This window comes from Pocillopora verrucosa, chromosome 9, assembly GCF_036669915.1.
Source record: "Pocillopora verrucosa isolate sample1 chromosome 9, ASM3666991v2, whole genome shotgun sequence".
Classification (NCBI taxonomy): domain Eukaryota; kingdom Metazoa; phylum Cnidaria; class Anthozoa; order Scleractinia; family Pocilloporidae; genus Pocillopora; species Pocillopora verrucosa.
This window is the reverse complement of record NC_089320.1, coordinates 4,198,583-4,217,657: the sequence shown is the minus strand read 5'-3', so window position 1 is coordinate 4,217,657 and position 19,075 is coordinate 4,198,583. Positions and strand designations below refer to the sequence as shown.

The 19,075-nt window shown below is 40.6% G+C and overlaps 1 protein-coding gene and 1 pseudogene across 2 annotated transcripts in view; both read left to right on the top strand.

The window, feature by feature from the left end:
* Positions 1-19,075, top strand: part of LOC131786192 (uncharacterized) — a 164,809-nt gene that overhangs the window by 74,386 nt on the left and 71,348 nt on the right. The window contains exons 1-2 of one of the 2 annotated variants that reach the window (XR_010718660.1): positions 760-785; positions 1,663-1,786. The gene's annotated coding sequence lies outside the window, so the exon portion shown is untranslated. Of the gene's footprint in view, positions 1-700; positions 723-759; positions 786-1,662; positions 1,787-19,075 lie in introns of those variants that run through there. The other variant, XR_010718661.1, reaches the window with a different exon arrangement.
* Positions 15,323-16,374, top strand: LOC136283227 (uncharacterized; annotated as a pseudogene).

The following is a 19,075-nucleotide window of genomic DNA, read 5'->3' as shown; positions in this document are numbered from 1 at the left end:
CCATTTACTTGCTAACAAATTATTCATTTTATGGTAGATCTTGCTTGGTCTCACAGCCCTAATGCATTCGGGTTCTTTAGAAAGAATTTTTGTTAATTTAAGGAAAAAAATTTAAATGTTATTCACCAGCCTAGTTCGTCCTTACTTAGGAAAAACTGTGCCCTCTGGTCTTGAGTACTGCCCTCAAAGCCTCACAGCCGCTGGCGGTTACTCACTACCTCGGGCACAGCTTTTTCCTAATACATGACCTCCCGCTGGCGAATAATCATCCCATCCATATCGATAGTCATTATTCACCTTTTGAACGAGTGGGCCCCTTATCTGTGACATTTCTCCATGTCGCCTTACCCTACGCTTGATGAGGGGTCGTCTTTCACCCACCTTCACCATGGGCCTGCCCCAAAAAGGCCAAATGGGAATCCGGCGAGACTCTGCCAGTACAAACTGGTGTTTTTTACAGTTTTGAATATCCAGCTCCAAGGCCTACAAGCCAACTCGCTAATATTGACAGGGCATGTAACCCGTTCATATTAAAGTACAAAATATTAGAGGAACTACAGTTTTGTGTAAACATACCAAACAAAATACTCATTGTGGTAAAAGCAGTGATGAGACTAGGTGTAAACAAAACAACCCTATCAATGGGAATTTTCAAGCCCTTCATCCTAATAAGTGCATTTTTCACTCTTGTTGGGTACAGGGAATATTCCAGTGTCTAAGAGGTAGCTTTAAACCTTCCAATCCAATTTTCTCTTGTTTACAGGGAACATTCCAGTGTCCAAGAGGTAACTTTACCTTCCAATCCATTTTTCTCTTGTTTACAAGGAATATTCCGTGTCCGAGAGGCAACTTTACCTTCCAATCCCTTCCATGGTACCCATAAATGAGAGTTAGTTTCATTCAGCTATAATGAATAACACTTTAGATAAACTTTTCACTTTTTATGGAGATGCTAAGGGTGTAAAAGAGCCATGGGTATTTAAATCCCTTTAACCCTATAACTCTCATGAGTGACCAAGACAGAATTTCTCCTTACAATATCAATACAATATCAAGCAGAAGAGTGATGGGAATAAAGAATAGTATCAACTGGAGGATCATTACTTGATCCAATACCAAATTCTCCAAAATCATATTACAATAATTGTATGGCAGACAGTAAGGAGAATTGCTAATGAGATCTTGGGAGTGAAGAGTTAATAGTTATGATTTCATGTCAGGAAACACTTAATCTTAAAAACTGTTGGTGTATTGCTACTTTATATTGGTTACCTTTGTATCTCTTGTTCATTAGATAGATTCATGTAAGTCAAATCAAAATGGAATCTGGTAACCAAAGGAATTTCATTGAAATATCCAAAACACCGCACCCTAAATAGGGGACCCTCTCCTCCCCCCTAGAAGACCTCCTAGCTAGACCCCTATTCCCGCGAAGTGTACCTTGGACTATAAAAATATCTGCGTTACGAAGTTGAGCAGATATTTGTTTCTGTAAGTTTCTGAATGGAATTTTATGTTTCTTAGTGAGTGTTTCAGTGTGTCCTCTTAAGTGCTAAGTTATTTGAATAGCGCTATAAAAAGTGTTGAGTAATTGAGTGTTTGTCCTTCGGGTCTGTGAACGCATCCGCATAAGCTGTTAATTTTATTTCGTTTGTGTTATAGTGTGGAGAGTTTGGTCATTTGAGCGCCTTCTGCTCAAGCTCAAGTCCGCCGACTCAGCGAGAAGTACTTCTCACCGGGGATGACTGGCTTTTGGTCAGTGTCGGATGATGATCATCATTTGCAGGTTGGTTATGACTTTCCTTGTTTTTTTTTCTTGGAAATTTTGACGAATCAATATTTGGAACAACAGCTGAGGTGTGAAAGGGCCGTTTCAATTCTGCCATGGGTTTTTGGAAAACCACCTTAAATGCGCTTGCGTTTGTTTTAGATGGTGTTCGGCATGGGTTCAGACTTCCTTTTGCGGAGTATCCGCCCCCGTGTTTGTTGCCCAATAACAAATCGGCCATAGCTCATGGCTGCATCGTTGAACACAGCGTTCCTATATTCTGTGTTAACCCCTTAGCAGTAGCAGAGGGTAAAACAGCTGCGCTTAGCAATTTATCCAAGACACGTTAACAATTATGTGGTCAAATTTAAGTTCAAGTATTAAGATCTTCCCTCTTTGTCTCAAGTCCCAGAGGAAGGCCACTGGTGTTTTACATGGGGCTTTAAATCGGGGTAGCACCACGTGGATATCTGCTCAGAGCATCAAGCGTTTCTCGGCTTTGCGTTGTCAATCGATGGCGTGCTCAAATATTTCACCTTTACAGTTTTGCCTTTCGGCCTTAGTAGCGCTAGTTATTGTTTCACCAAATTATAGCGCCTCTTATTGAAGCGCTGGTTTTCCATGGAGCATACTAGTTTTGTGTATCTTGACGACGGTTTTGGAAGTCAGTAGTGTTATCAATGACCCATTGCGTATGCCCAACGTTTATAAATAAGTATTTCTCATCTGTAATAACTTAGCAACCAAACTGCCGCAAGCTGCGCATCCTTATATGGACTATCTTTGTAACTCCAAACCACCTGACACCTCATTCTTCTTTAAACCTGTTACTCCGCATGAAGTGAAGCTTGAAATTTTATCCATACCGAACAATAAGTCATCTGGCCTTTACTCTTGTTCTGCATAACTTCTTAAACGCTCTTGTGACATAATATCCCCTGTCCTTGCAAATTTTCTCAACAAGTCTGTCAGTCTGGGGGCATACCCTTCTAAACTGAAAATGTCCAAAGTTATACCCGTCTACAAAGCTGATGATAAAAAAGATGCCTGCAATTATAGACCGATTTCATTACTGTCAAACTTCAACAGGATTTTTGAGAAATTATGCATAACAGAATGAAAGTTTTCATACAAAAACACCAACTATTATCTTCATCCCAATACGGTTTCGCCAAGGATATTCAACTGAACATGCTATACTTAACATGGTGGAATCCATCGTACCAATATGGATAAAATACTTTTTTCTTGTGGGTGTTCATCGACCTTAAGAAAGCTTTTGACACGGTGGACCATAAAATATTACTTGATAAACTTAATTATTACGGCCTTCGAGGAATTGACAATCAGTGGTTTTCCTCATATTTCACAAATCGTACTCAAACAACTGAGATTAACTCTTATATTTCGGATAAAGAAGTAGTTAGCTGTGGTGTACCTCAAGGGTCCGTTTCAGGGCCGCTCCTCTGTTTGCAATATGTCAATGATATTCAATATTGCTCCAGGAAACTTAAATTTGTTCTTTTTGCGGATGATACTTATGTCCTTTACTCTAACGAAAATCTTAAGATATTGGAATTAATTGTAAACATTGAATTGAACAACCTATTCGATTGGCTAACCGCAAATAAACTTGCACTTAACAGAAAGAAATCAAACTTTGTTATTTTCCGCCTATACCAAAAAAGACTTAATTACCTGCTACAAGTTAATATTTCTGACAATGAAGAAAATAAGAATATTACCCTTGAACATGAGAATTGCATGAAATATCTTAAGTTATTGATTGATGAAAATCTAAGTTGGAAAAACCATATCTATACCCTTACAACAAAAATAAGTAAAACTGTCGGTCTAATTGCAAAGTTAAGACATATTGTTCCTAATCGAACTCTTCTTGATATTTAAAAGTCCCTCATTGCATCTTATATAACGTATGGATTAACTTCTTGGGGAACTGCATCTAAGACCTTGTTAAATAACATTCTTGTCCTTCAAAAACGTGTACTCCGTCTTATTCACTTTGCTCCAGTAAGGGAGCATACATACCAATTTTCTTGAAAGTAAAGCTTCTACCGCTAGAATTCCAATATTATGAAAAAACTGCTAATTTAATGTACGACATCAATGCTAGTTCTGCACCGATTAATATTTCGATTTTGTTTTCTAAAATTACCAGCGTTCACTCTTACGGCACACGTTCATCAACGTCTGAGCATTTTTATACTAAAAAATCTGCACTTAATGTTCAAAGTAAGGCCTTTTCACGTGTTGGTGTTAAAATCTGGAATGGCATACCAACTAGTCACAAAAATTCATCCAAGAACTCTTTTAAAAAATCCATTACAACAAGATTAATCGAAATTCTAGAAACTGAAAACTCCTATGTCGACATAGATACTCTAATTAATAAGATGAAAGATTAAATACTAACTGTAATTATTGTGAGAGATTATTCAGCGTTAATTGATTTCCGGTTGACTTTTTGCGATAAGTGACAGATGATTGAACAATAGGATCATATTATATATTTAAAATGAGAGAGACCAGAGCGTGAGACAGAGAACGGTGAGAGAGAGAGGGAGGTTAAGTTGATTTTATAAAATAAAACGTGAAGTTTCGGAACAAAGCAGATTCTTTAGTCTCATTCCCGACATTATGTTTAGTCTGTAGTTTTCCTCTTTACATATTATCCTAATACCTAGATGTTTGTAAGCACGAAGATTAATGTCCACGTGTTGTAATTGTATGTGAATATTTATTGTATAAAATTGTGTAAAATTCAGTTATTTGTAGACTGTCTGGCTTGCCGCGATTAGCTCTTCGCTATTTGCAAGCCAGCCTAGTATCCATCGCCTGGACTATGCTGTCAGCAGGTCAAACTGTCCGAGGACTTTCCCTATAACCGCCGAAAGACGCACTATTAAGAATTACGATCCCGAACGATTTTGCGATGACTTGCATTCGACTCCATTTGACGTGACATATATATTTGAGGACATTGACGACATCCACTGGGCTTGGAGTTACTTGTTATGTAGCGTTCTTGAAAACCATGCACCAATTAAAAGTAAACCAGCAAATCGTGAGCACGTGTCATTCATGACACGTGAGTTACTTGAGGCAATTAGGAAACGCAACAAATTAAAGCGCCTTTACAACGAGTCTAAGCGCCGGCTAGATTGGGACAGATACAAGACCCAGCGAAACCTCACATCTTCATTGAGACGTAAGGCTGTATCCAACTATTTTCGTACCACTGCCTCAAACGCCAGAGGTAACCCCAAGAAATTCTGGCAAACGGTCAAGCCTTTCATGCACTCAAAAAAAACATCAGCCAGGATTCCATTCATCTTAAGGAGGGTGACAGTCTCGTTGTCAATAAACTGGAAGTAGCACAAAGTTTTAATGCACACTTTTCATCCCTTTTGAAGGATAACGATAGTGATGGGCATTACAATGATAACTCCCGTTTTACCTGTCATCCAAGTATCTCGGCTATACAGACACACTGCTCTGCGTTTGAGACTTTTCAGTTCCGCTTTGTAAGTCCATGCACCTGAAGTCGAAAACATACTTAAGTCGCTTGATCCAGAAAAGGCAACTGGTTACGATAAGATACCGCCAAGAACATTGCGGGATGGTCCTGATGCTCTTGCCTGTCCGCTACCTGTTCTTATCAACAAGATCATTGATCTTCGACTCTGTGCCGGCTGCTCGGAAGCTTGCCGAAATCTGCCCTATCTTCCAAAAGGACAATCCTCATAATAAATCTAACTAACGGCCAGTGTCGATTCTAGTCACTCTGGATAAAGTTTTTGAGAAGTGTCTTACACGCCAACTCTCTGATTATTTTAAATCGATATTGTCACCGTTCCTGTTTGCGAATAGATGGGGTTACAGCTGTGAGGTGGTACCTCTACGTTTGATTGAGGACTGGAGGAGTGCTCTTCACAGTAAATGTTTTGTTGGCACAGTTTCTATGGATCGGAGTAAAGCTTTGATATGATCCCGCACGACCACCTCCTTGCCAAGCTGGCTGCCTATGGTGCTTCTCCACTTAGGCTGGCCTTCGTACACAATTACCTTAGAGACAGGTCCCAGCGCGTGAGGATAGAAGATGTTACTTCAGATGTTGTTGTTTTCTCTAAGGGTGTACCCTAGCGATCGGTTTGAGGGCCCCTCCTTTTTAAGAGAGGATGTCAGCATCCATCGAACAAATTTGAAATATTGTGGCAAGTCGCCCAAAATTCGTTTTCTCTCCTACTTTCATATTTTCATAAATAAAGTTACTGTAAAAATTTCCTTGTGTATTTGTGTTGTTCTATCGTGAGACGAACTCAAAGTCCAGCAAAATTTACCTGCTAGCGACTATGAAATATACATGGCGTGTCTACTTGTCGCCACCGTTTACTGGCGTAAATCACTACAATTTGTAAAGAAATCTAACATAACACTCCTACCTTGTTTATTTATGATTTTATTAGCTGTTTCGATGATCAAGTTATGCTCTACCGCATTTTAGCCAGATTAAATTTGCAGTTTGTAAATCTTCTCCACATTATTATATTAGTTGCATGGCAAGCGTGACACATAAATTCAAAGATGAATCAACCTCAGAATTACCAAGAGATGAGTTTTTTTCCCTCCTTTCATATCTATAAAAACCTTCCAAGAATTACTGTATTCAGAAAACTAAAATGTCCAGATCCATCAATGATTCCTTTGCCGGCGGAAGTCAAAGAATGTTTACAAAAGTCAGTTCGATTGATTGTACCACAGATAGTACGCAGGACGTCTGGAAAATTCATATGTCCTGGCTAGTTACCACCTTGTGCAAAATTAGGCGTCCCGTCAGACTTAGGCCTCGATTGAGAATTGGTCAATAGGCTTCCAAAAATCCAGACAGAGGCGGAGTTTGCTATACTAATGTATGCACTCTGTTGGCTTCCTGCCGTCTGGCGGGACGCATAATTAAGCGCACAGTGCTAAAGGGCCCTTCTGCAGTAGCTACAAGACGCTGACGAAACTTTTTCTCTTCACCGAAAATCACATCATAATTTATCTTTGCTAAATTTCAAGTGTACTGCACGTATCAGCACTCCCCAGGAACCCGTATACATAAGAGGGCGAAGTACCTTTATAAAATTATAAAAGGTACCTGAGTCTTATCCGTGTGGGAGTGGCAACACCTGATATCTTCCCCTAAAAGGTACCTGTTTAAACACAAAAAAATTGAAAAATCCCAAAAATAAGAACTCCTTTATCGATGTGCTCCAGAGGCTCAAGTCAGATCATTAAAATTGTCCTAGTAATGCTTATTTCAGGTATTTTATTGAGCGAAAAACACCCTAAAAGGTACTAGCTAGGTCTCTGGTAGTGCACTAAAGTTTGAGACACCGTAAAAAGGTTCCATATCACTGATTTTGACCCCTGCAAGGTGCGACAAGCATCCTCACTCATTTCCGATCACCTCCCCTCCCCCCCCTCTCCCCCACCAACCCTGTCAGCACCTAAAACCAAAAGATGCGATTTGCCAACTACGAGCTGTCAGTCTCACCTGGTAAAATTCACGTGAACTGGTTATTTCCTTATAAAAACTTTTAGGCACTGATCTGTCAGATTTTTATGCTGACAAAATCTGTCCTGCTTCGAGGCAGGACGGCTGTATTTTTTTTGTTTTGTTCGTCTTGTCATAATTTGGTAGGTATGAAAATAACTGCACGTCTGCATTTGTTAAACAGACTATTCAAGTGCATCCAGAACTCGATGCATGCTCTTCTAGTGCTTTTGGAACATAGCCAAAGATCTTACGATGTCTACTGTTCAAGCCTTTTTTTCTTTCCAAAGAGGCATAAGAATTATTTTCATGTCAAATTTGTAGTAAACTGCTTGCGTGTCATCCTTTGTTTTCAAGGTGTCCGACCAGGTATGACTGAAAATGGGGCTCGCTTTGATAGGAATCCTTATGTTGTTGCTTCTTACTTCCTGAAATTATCACTTGGAATTCGCTCGGTAATATTAAAAAAAAAAAGCGAGTAATACATATATATATATATATATATCCAAATTCTTTCATCACATAAAAAGTTGTGTAGGGTGTCGGGGTATAGCCCCCCGAAAAAATCGAGCACAGGCTTAATGGAAGAAAAGACATAGTGCAATTGGCAAAAATCTAATGGTCCGTCCCAAGGTACCTTTTACATTATTCCAAACTGGGTTTCGTTCCGGAAAGAAATTAATTTCATACCGCGTTTACATGCAAAATAATTTAGCTTGTAAAAACAAGTATGTACGTCCTTTTTCCATGCTTCCCTCGCTCCAAAAGAGGATTCATACACATATGAGAGTCGTACCGCGTTTACTTTGTACAGTACAAAAGGTCGTCCAGAATAAGTGTTTCGTTCTGGAATGAAAACCTTAATAAACTCATTCAGAAATCACTCGTTTCGAATAATTTTACTATGGTATCATGTGACAAACGGGATGAACTCGTTCTTGAACAAAACTCATTCCGATGTCATGTAAAAGGCCCCTAAGAGTTTTTATTCCCAGAGCCTCACGCTTTGCTCATCAGCCAGAAACACTATAAATTTCAGCAACAACCCGCTTTGAACTGCTGCGCTGCTACTGAAACAACGATTAGTGACCACAAAAGTAACGCATTTTAATATTGTCAATTCAACATAAACAAAATCCTCATACAGGGTAGATATTAATTTGTGTTGGTATCAATTATTGCGTGACCAGCTTCTGATATAAATGGGAGAGGGGAAAACCCAACGTAAAACCTGGGCTCCCGGCAAAAAGTAATACCCAAGCGTAATATAATAACCGAAACAGCTTATTGGTCTTATGAAATCATAAATAAACAAGGCTAGAGTGTTATGTTAGATTTTTTTACAAATTGTAGTGATTTACGCCTCGATATGCAAATAAACTGTGGCGACATGTAGGCACACTATGGATATTTCATATTCGCTAGCAAGTAATTTTGCCGGACTTTGAGTTCGTCTCACGATAGAACAACACAAATACACAAGGAAATTTTTACAGTACCTTTATAATCATCCTTTTGTCTTTTAAAAGCTAGAAGCTCAATAGAGTCTGTCATATCGGTCATTGTTAAAACTGTCTTTGTTTTGATACTACTTTTCGACATAAAAAAGTATGTCGGACAAAAATATTCGCCAAAAAATGGTATTTCTGACGAATGAGTCTGCGAATAAGGCAGAAATAAATATTTTGTCGGCACGAGATACGACAAGGCCTAGGCCTTAGGATCGAGCATCAAGGGTAATGATGCAGTGGTATATAAGGGAAAGTATAGCACGTGGTGTCCATCTAGGCCTCAGAACCAACCGTTCACCTCTGGCTGATGACAAATTCAGTGGTCTTTTTCTGATCTTTGCACGTGAAAGGAGTCGCCATTGTAACGGGTCAAATAATTTCCCTCTCTCCCTGTGTGGGTTCCGTCGCCCGTATTATGACTAGATTTCTTTTCTTGGTCGTGAATTCGGCGCGCTCTTGGGAAAGCGAAGTTTTTCTCTCAGACGACTCTCTTTCAGAAATCAGTTTCTGAAAGAACAACTTGGTATTCTTCAATAGCAAGGTTTGTTGGTCGGTCCAGTCCCTTCCGGTCAGGGTCACCTTTTCAGATGCCCCCAATTCGGCTTGTGCTGCTTTCGTAAAAGGCTAAGATTTAGTATTTTATCGGAACTGGTCTCCTGTAGTGCGTGCCTAAAGTTCTACATGGAGAGAACTCAAAGCTGTTTGCCTCGCCTTGGAAGCTTTCGCGAGTCATTTTTCTGGTGTTAAGGTTATTTGGTATTCCGGTAACCAGAACGTCGAATCTATTCTTCAAAACGGTAGTAGGGAAGCTGACATGCACCAATTGGCCCTCCTAGTTATCCAAATATGTCTTGAGTTTCACATATCACTGGAGGTTAAGTGGATCCCTTTGGAGCTTAACGCTAAGGCTGATGCAATAAGCAATTTAACCGATTATGATGACTATACTATTAACGAAGCTATCTTTCAAAGAATTAACCTATTTTGGGGGCCCCACACCGTTGACAGATTTGCTTGTTCCTATAACGCTAAGGTACCAAGATTTAACACTGAGATTTTTTCAGACTGGCTGTGTAGTAGTAGATGCCTTCTCCCAAGATTGGGGGCACGATAATGATTGGATTTGTCCTCCAGTGTGCCTATTAATTAGAGTGGTAAAGCACATGGAATTGTGTAAGGCGAGAGGAACGGTTATCCTCCCCTTGTGGAAGTCCTCTTGCTTCTGGACTTTATTTTGTAGAGACGGTGTGCAATGGAACAGTTTCGTAATTGACTGCGTGTTTTTACCCAAGTGCCCAGGTCTGTTTATCAGGGGGAAAGCCCGAAACTCGCTTTTCGGTTCCAGGCCCCAGGACTTTGATGCTATAGCCCTTCGAATTGATTTCGCCGCCCCAGATTTCCCTGTGCTTACGTAGGCTTCTGTACGAAGTTCAGTAAAGACTGTGATCGATGTAATTAGCCCGGCGGGCTTTTGTATTCACCGCGGAAGTTTTCTCTTCTGGGTGCAAACGTGATTTTTTTTCAGTCAATCCCAGCGTAATTGCTCTAAGTCCTTTGTACTTAGCTTATGGGTTGTTTGGCACTTACTCAGGCTTGAAGTGACTTAAATCATAGAATTGCTCGTCAATATTGCGTATTGCGTTATGACACGAGTTTGTGTCAAGAATTTATTCAGCATTGTTTGAAATTAAAGGAACCCATTTGTGGTCCACCTTGCAAATTCCAGTTGTCTATGTATTCTCTGTTGGAGTTTGATTATTCCCGGTTATTCTATTTTTATTTATCTATTTCTTTAGTTATTTCTTGTTGGATTGTACTCCTCACTTTGCCTTATTTTATCTCTCGTTTAGATATTTTTCATTCGGGATTTAGGGCATACCGGGACGGACCGCTTGACAACTTGCTTGAGGGACTGAAAGATCGACTGAAGACGACTGTACTCTCTTCCAAAGCAAATAGGACTGTTATGGTATACAACCGAGCTTTCCGCGGATGGAATCAGTTTGCAAACGATAAGTTAAACGGCAAAACCTTTCCCGCTAGCCCTTTTCATGTGGCTTTGCATTTACAACATCTTCTAGAGGAAACCCACTCCCCTAGCGTCTTCTAGTGGAAACCCACTCCCCTAACGCGGTCGATTCTGCTTTCTATGGCTTAAAATGGGCCTGTGACTTGGCAGGAATCCCCTCCCCAACTGATGACCCAATTTGCTGAAGCCGTGAGGAGGACGTCCAAAAGAGTTCTTGGTACCAGTGTCCTTAGTCATAAAGAACCTATTTCGGCCCTTTTAATCCACGACATTATTAACAAATCAGACTTAGATAACCTTGTAAAGTTGCGTAATGTTACCATGTATGTTTTATCTTTTGCCGGTTTCTTTAGGTTTGACGATGTGTCTAGAATAAGAAGAAGTGATATTTCCTTTAAAGAATGCTTCATGATTATTAAGGTTTTGAAAAGCAAGAATGACTAGCTCCCTAAAGGCGACGAAGTCGTTATCTTACAATTGTCTAGTTCTGTATGCCCCGTTGAGTTGCTTAAGAGATGTTTAGTTTTGTTTAAGATACCCCCTGATTCCAAAGATTTTATTTCAAGCCTATTTCTAAAGGGAAGGGCTCTTGCAAGCTTGTTGCCCCTGATAAGCCCATTAGTTACTCTACTATCAGAGGGGCTTTTCGCTGGGACCTGCAAAGTCTCGGAGTTGAACCGTCCAAGTTGGGTTTGCATTCTCTAAGATCTGGAGAAGCCATTACGATAGCAAATAATGGAGTAAACGATAGAGTTTTCCAATGATATGGTTGTTGGAAATCGGTACAAGCCAAAGACACATACGTAGACGATAATTTTGAACAATGACTCGAAGTATCGCGTTTTCTTGGGCTCTGAAGGCGTTTTCGTGTTCTTTTTGGTGGTATTATATCACCTAGCCTCGTGCGTCTTGCCCAATTCTTTGTCAGTCTATATATGCCTCGGGTTGGTTCTCGGCAGGCTTCGCTAAATAAACTTATTTGGTGTACACTACTGTGTTATTTGTTGTGTAGTGGAGACAAAATATGGTATTTCCGACGAATGAGTCTGCGAATAAGGCAGAAATAAATATTTTGTCGGCACGAGATACGACAAGGCCTAGGCCTTAGGATCGAGCATCATGGGTAATGATGCAGTGGTATATAAGGGAAAGTATAGCACGTGGTGTCCATCTAGGCCTCAGAACCAACCGTTCACCTCTGGCTGATGACAAATTTATTTTAGTTTGAAAACATATTTTCTTTAGCTGTGAAGCCTCGTAGGATGGGCTGCCAACTGCTCTGAGTTTGGGCCATGGTTCCTACCCAGATTTCCTGTCATGTTTTTTCCCCAAAGGGGTTTTTCTGGCAGGTTTTTTCTGGCCTCTGTATAACCGTAGTTATGTCCTTGTAAGCGGTTGCCCATCTTGGTGAAGTTTGCATGTTAGTAATGTATACCTTTTTTTTAATGTGTAAGGAATTGACAGATTGAATTCAGGATTGTATATGATATATCAGTTGCGAATATATGTATTTATTGTTTTTTTAGAGGGCACGGTAACGAATCTTGCAATCTGATTGGTTCTTTACCCGGTCAGTATTTTCCTATCTCTGCCCACGGGCCACGGTAACGCTTTCGTGAGTCGCCGAGTACATCCCAACTTTCGTTGTCATTTTTCATAACTATACCTCGTTTTCCGGCTGGGCAGTATTTTTAAGCAAACACGTCGGTCACTACCTCAAGCCGATAAATAACTTATGAATCCTCTCTTTTCTCTCTATCAAATCACTTTGGTTGACAGAAAAATATTGGTTTCAGAATGAATTTGTATAAACAATAGTGTCATTACGTTGGTTGACAAGCGGCCTAAAAACCTTCTGCAATTAATTTTAATCGTTCACAAAAAGTACCCAGAAAGTTGGAACGTGAGGTATTTGGTTACAGTTAAACTGAACGATGGAACTTTCATTCATTTAATATCTGAATTTTCTCGAGCAATTTGTTCATAATGAAAGAGCGAGCGAAGTTTTAATTTAAGTTCTACAACAAATATACGCTCCTGGTGAGTCTTTCCAATTCCGTTCAATTTGGACATTTGTACCTTAAATTGCACAACAGAAATTGAAGGAATTTTTTGAGAAAAGGCCGCATTACATTCCCTTGTGTCTCGTTGGAGTGTGCCGTTCGAATTTAGTTTTTGTGAAGGAAAGATCAGAGTTAAACACGCCATTACAGCAAACAAACGGGCAAACTCTCACAACTTCAAAATAAAAAGATTGAATTTACTCACAATTAATTTCCTCGCCGTTTACTTAATGAACAGAGGTAAATCTTCGTACATGAATGAATCGTCGATGAGAGTGAATAATACTTTCCGTTAGATCATTAACTGATTTTGAAGAAAAAATTGTCGTGACAGTCCTTGCCAAACTAGTTCTGTTGGTTTTCAAATGTTCCTTCGCTTTTCTTTTTCTTGCGCGCTCTCTAATTGACAGGTGTCAGATTGTGACAGATACTTGTAAAAATAATGTTTCAAAGTTTGTTTGGAAGCCTTTTAAATCACCTTTATCGTTACGGAAATGAAAATGTTTCGCTGAGGCATCTCTCTTAAATTTGCATCACCTCTATTTTAACTACCATTTACCCACTCAAAAATTGTTCAGTTTATGGAAGATCTTGCCGTATTTACGGCCATAAATCATTCGGGTTCTTTCGGAAAGAATTTCGTCAAGTTTAAAAACAATAAATATGTTATTTACCGGCTAAGGGTCGGTCCGTATGGTGAAAAACTGTGACCTCGGTCTTGAAAATGCTGCCCTCGGCCTACGGCCTCGGGCAGTATTTTCAAGACCTCGGTCACAGTTTTTCACCATACGGACCTCCCAGCCGGCAAATAACATATATGTATGCATGCCCCGGGCTATATATGCCTCGGGTTGGTTCTCGGCATGCTTCCCTAAATAAACTTATTTGGTGTACACTACTGTGATATTTGTTGTGTAGTGGAGACAAAATTAAATATTTCTTTGCCAGCTACAATAATGAGCGGGGATTAATTTTAGATGATAAAACAAAGGATTATGCCGACAGAAATACCAGAGGTCAAGTAAATTCGTTACATGAGGTCACACAACTCGGGTAATATTCAGGGTGAAAATTTGCATATTTGAGCGGTCGAACGAAAGAACTCATTTCTCAAAAACTAAAATACATTTTCACAAAAAAACCACACCACAGTTATTAGGACATATTGGGCTACAAAATGTGAAAGTACGGGAGAAAACGAATTTGGGCGACTTGCTGCTATTTGTCCGATGCATGTTGACATTAGCTCTTAATATTTTTCTGAACGATATGTTCTCTTATATTAATCGTGCTTATTTGTCCAACTATGCCGATGATAACCAAATTTTTTTAAGTGATCGCGATCCTGAGGTGGTCCGTAAGCCCGTAATCAATGGCGATATCGCTGTCGCAAGTCTTTGGTTTGATGATAACAAGCTAGTGCTCAATCCCGAGAAATGTAAGGGTATTATTCTTCGAAAAAGCTATCCTGGTGATATTTCCTTTAGTATTAATGATGTGCAGGTTCCAATCGTAGACCATTTAGATTTTTTAGGTGTAACTATCGATAACTAGCTAAATTTTAGCAAACACATTGCCAAGATTACTAAGAAAGTTGGAAAGTAGTTAAATGTTTTGAGCAGACTTAGGAACATGCCATCAATTTCCTTGAAAATGTGCCTCTACAACTTGTACGTAATGTCTTACTTCACTTACTGTTCTGCTATTTGGCTCAACTGTAATGAGTCTGATAATCAGAAGCTGGAAAGGCGAGAGTGTTAAGGTGTGTCTACAACAAACGGGTGCCCCTTTATGATAATTATGACTACGGTTTAACTTTGTCTAATCGTCGACTACAGGACATTGCTATATTGATTTTTAAAGCTGTAAACGGCATGTTACCGGAATATAAGCGACTTGTTTATCGCGCGAAATAATGTGAAAAACTTAAGAGGCACCAACAAGCTCGTCGCCCCAAGTAAGAATACTACAACCTTTGGCTTAAAATCTACATCTATTATTGGTGCCAAAGTGTGGAATTCCTTACCGGATGAACTACGCTCAACGACAATTCTTAAAGAATTTAGGAATGCTGTAAGAGAGCTACATTTGCAATGTACAGTCTATTAAGATCTTCTTACTGTTATAATTTTAAGAGTTAAGATTGTTTACTTACTTTAAGTAGTTGTAAAGTTAGTCATTAGTCATTTATCAATTTTTCGTTAGTTATTTTACTTTTCTCGGCATATTAGCATGTACTGCTAGGGGCCTAATCGGCCTCCTTAACCAGAGTTGAAATAAAATTACGTACTTACTTACTTTTTCGCAGGTCTTCTTGTTAACGAAGAAAAGTCCCATTTGCAACCTATGCAGATAGGCGAATGGCTGGGTTTTGTAATCAATACCAATACCATGGCTTTTTAAATTCCAGAGAAGAAGGTCCTCAAGCTTAAAAATCTTCTGAGCACCGCAATCATGGACGAGTCGTCTACGTATCGCAAATTTGCTAGAATAGCGGGCTCCATAATTTCGCTTTCCTTCGCAGTGGGTCCTATTTCGCGTCTTTTCACCTGACAAATGCACCTAGCGATCGAGTCTCGATCAGGATGGGATCAAACCTTTCGTTTCCCTGCAGCACTTTTGGAAGAGTTGAAATTCTGATATTCGAACATCGGTTCATTTAATAGTTACTCTCTTCGACCTCCGCCTGACACGTCTACCGTCGTATTCTCTGATGCAAGCGATGTCGCCTTTGGCGGGTTTTCAGCATCGTTAGACGGTTTAGCGGCCACCGGTATGTCCACGTTCGATGACCTCGGTCAAAGCTCTACTTTCCATGAACTGAAAGCTATCTACTATGTGTTACTGTCCTTCGCGGGCCAGCTTACGCACCAGAGGGTAAAAGTTTTCACTGATATTCAGAGAGCTTCCAGAATAGTGTCCGTAGGTAGTTCTAAAGCTCGCCTCTAGTTGGTTACATTATCTTAATTTCAGTTTTTTTCTGCACGGGATATATCCCTCGAGTCGCAGTAGATTCCCAGATCGCTGGATGAGAAACCTGATCAGTTCAGTAGGTTTTGCGATAAAGATGAATCCATCTGTTTTCCGGCTAGAGGATGCCAAGTGGGGTGGACGCCTTGGTGCAAGACGGGAGTGGTGAGAACAATTATATTGGACTTGTCCCCGAGTCAGCCTCGTTGTCGATTCCGTCCGTTATCTGACATCATGTGTTAGTCGCACAACCTCGATCATTGCAGAATGGCCCTCGTCGTATTTTTGGCCTTTTTTACGTCAGGGATGTCAGTTTAAGCCTTTCGTGGTAGAAGTTTTTTCCCTCCTGGCGATGAGCAACCTTTTGCTAGAAGGGCTATAGGACAGAAGCAAAGTTATAGATCACATGCGTCAGTCCTTCGCGGCTGCCCAAAATTCAGAATGTTATAGCTTTATGCTTAGATTTTCAGTGAGATTATTTTCTATATCCGCGTAGCATGAGAGTGGGCCTTAATCGGCGTGCATAACTTATTTTTTGACTTTTTTGGCACATGTGTTTGGGTCTCTTTGGTCTGTGCTTTTGGCCGAAGTTCGTCCATGTTTTTGGCCTGATTTGGCCTGTTTTTTGGACTGATTTGGCCGTATTTGTGGCTAGATTTGGCCCGTGATTATAGCCTGACTTTCCCCGTGATTTTGGCCCGTATTTGTGGCCTGTTTGGCCCGTAATTTTTGGTTGATTTGGCCTAAGATCAAGTTGTTTGAGCGTTTTGGGGGGATTTTTTCCCTTTTCGGTTTTATTATCAAACACCTATTCAAATAAATGGTTTTGAGATGACTCCTTGTTTTTGTTTCAGACGTTCTTCTTTCCGGGACCAATCACTACGTCGTTTCGTTCCAGGCCTTCTACGTTTGCAGCTAGGATCGAAGGCTCCCTCCATTGTGTCAGTGTATAAGTCAGGCTGGTTAAGATGGCGGAAGTGGGCTTCTTCTAAGAATGGTATACCTGTAAATCCGGCCAAGCCTTTGTTTATCACCTTGTTTATCAATGAGCTTACGAACGAACTTGTGGAAAACAATATGGGTGGGTCACCCATTGAACCTATGGTAGTAGCGCTTTACATTTACTTCTATAGCGCCCTTTAACATTTATATGATCAAAGGCGCTTTACAATTAGCGTCTCTTCCACCCATCCCACCCCAGGGGAGGACATCCACCACACAGTAATCTCGTGCGTGGGAAATTAACGTCTCCTACCCCAACCCTGCAGGAGACGGGGTCTACGGTTTTACGTCCTATCCGAGAAGACGAAAATGGGGTCATACTATGGCCGGGATGGAATCTTGCCCCACTGGTCGTCCACTCGTGAAATCATCTGTCGAAGCAGCGAAAAGGAAGGTGGTTCGTCCAGTGCAGCCAAAAGAGCCTTTGTTCGCAGATAGAGTGCAAGTAATTGCTGATGCCTAAGGGTCCCCACTAGGTTTTTCGGGATCCGGGACTGGGCTTATTTAAAGGCCGGGATCCGGGAATTTAAAATAAGAGGGGAGCGAGATGCGGGATTGCTATCATGAACGGGACTCGGGAATCGGCGTTTTTGAGGAGCGGGATTCGGGAAATAATCACTTAAACGAACCGAGAACCGGGATGTCCTTTGACGAGAATTTATGAAGAAATCGATCTTCTTAGTCCACGAAAAGCACCAGGCGAACAGGCTCTCTAGCATTCAGGAGGCGGTCGGGCTGTTCAGTGACACTCTTCGAGTTATTGTGCGTCAATGAAAATTATATCAGAAGCGAAGTTGCCAATTAACCAAAAAACCTCAATGGCCCGAAGGGTAACAAGACATCTAGGACTGCTGCGTCAGTTGAAATGCTTGACGGCCTCGAAAACCCCCACGGTGTTAGATTACCCAAGAAACTTTGCAAATGCAGCAAAAGATGGCTTAAAGGAGACAACCCGTTGGGCGGTGTACTATTTTACAAATCCAAATTCTTGGTATCCTTTACTTGAACGTGCCACGATCCTGTCGGCCATACCAGCAATTCAACTGTTACCACCTCTACAGGTGACAGTACAGAGCATATAGAAGATGAGGCACTTAAACATTTGTTGCAGCAGTGCGTCGGCGCTCTGCCAGACAGGAAACAACGGTGGTAGGTAATAGCTGGAACTCCCCCTTTGTACCTCTATGAGAGAGAAATTTAGTCAGGCGAACCGGTCAGCCTCGAACGCTCTGACTTCGAGGAGCAGCAAGAAAACAGTAGGAAACAAGGCGAAAAGGAAGATGGAATATTATCGTACGGTTTTCCGTGTGATGATGGTGACATGGTGACATTCCATCTTTGGGACATTGATTCGCTATAACTTTAATTCGTGTTAAAACGCAACAATGACGTTACTGTTTGTCCGTTAGGGACGTGATCTTCTAAGTTCCACCCAGAACCGCATTTTAGTTGGTTGTCTTGCTTTGGGCTAACGATAAGACGTGTTTACCGGAAGAGCGCCTTTTTGCCCACCTTATCTTGAAGTTCGTTTTGGTTAAACTCTTACAAGCGTGACTGTTATACAAGTGCCTTTGTTCCTTTTCTTTGTGCTTGTCTAAATATCTACTATTTTGGTAGTTTCGCCTAGTTTTTACACAATTTTCCTATCGATCGTTTTCGCAACCTTGTAACACGTTGCTTACGTTGTTCACGCTTCGTTTGAGCGCTACACGTTTTTCCCGTTAGAGTTCGTTTCCAAGCTGTGTTCCTTTATCCTTTTTTTGAATTTAGCTCACCTTCTTCCTTACTGCGTTAAATAAAACGATTCAAGGCTTGTGCGCAAAATATATCCTCGCTTCATTGTGTCTTCATTTACGAAACTCGTAGTTGTCGTTGAAAATTTGCTTCGCTTGTGTCGGCCGCTACAAGCAGAATTGTGTGCAACTAAGTCTTCTTTATTTCTCCTGTTATGAAACTATGGGATTGCCGTCATCTTTTGTGTTTTATGCACTTGTTGACATTGTTCTCCGTTTCTTTGATACTGACCTGTCTGTATTAATACGTTTGTCTGTGATCAAAGTTTAACGGAAGGAAGTCGTTACCGTGAGTAGCGCACGTTATTCGGGAAAAACTTTTAAAAGTTCTAAAATAAATGATATCATTATCCTTGTTCGTCGTATGGTTGAGGCTAAG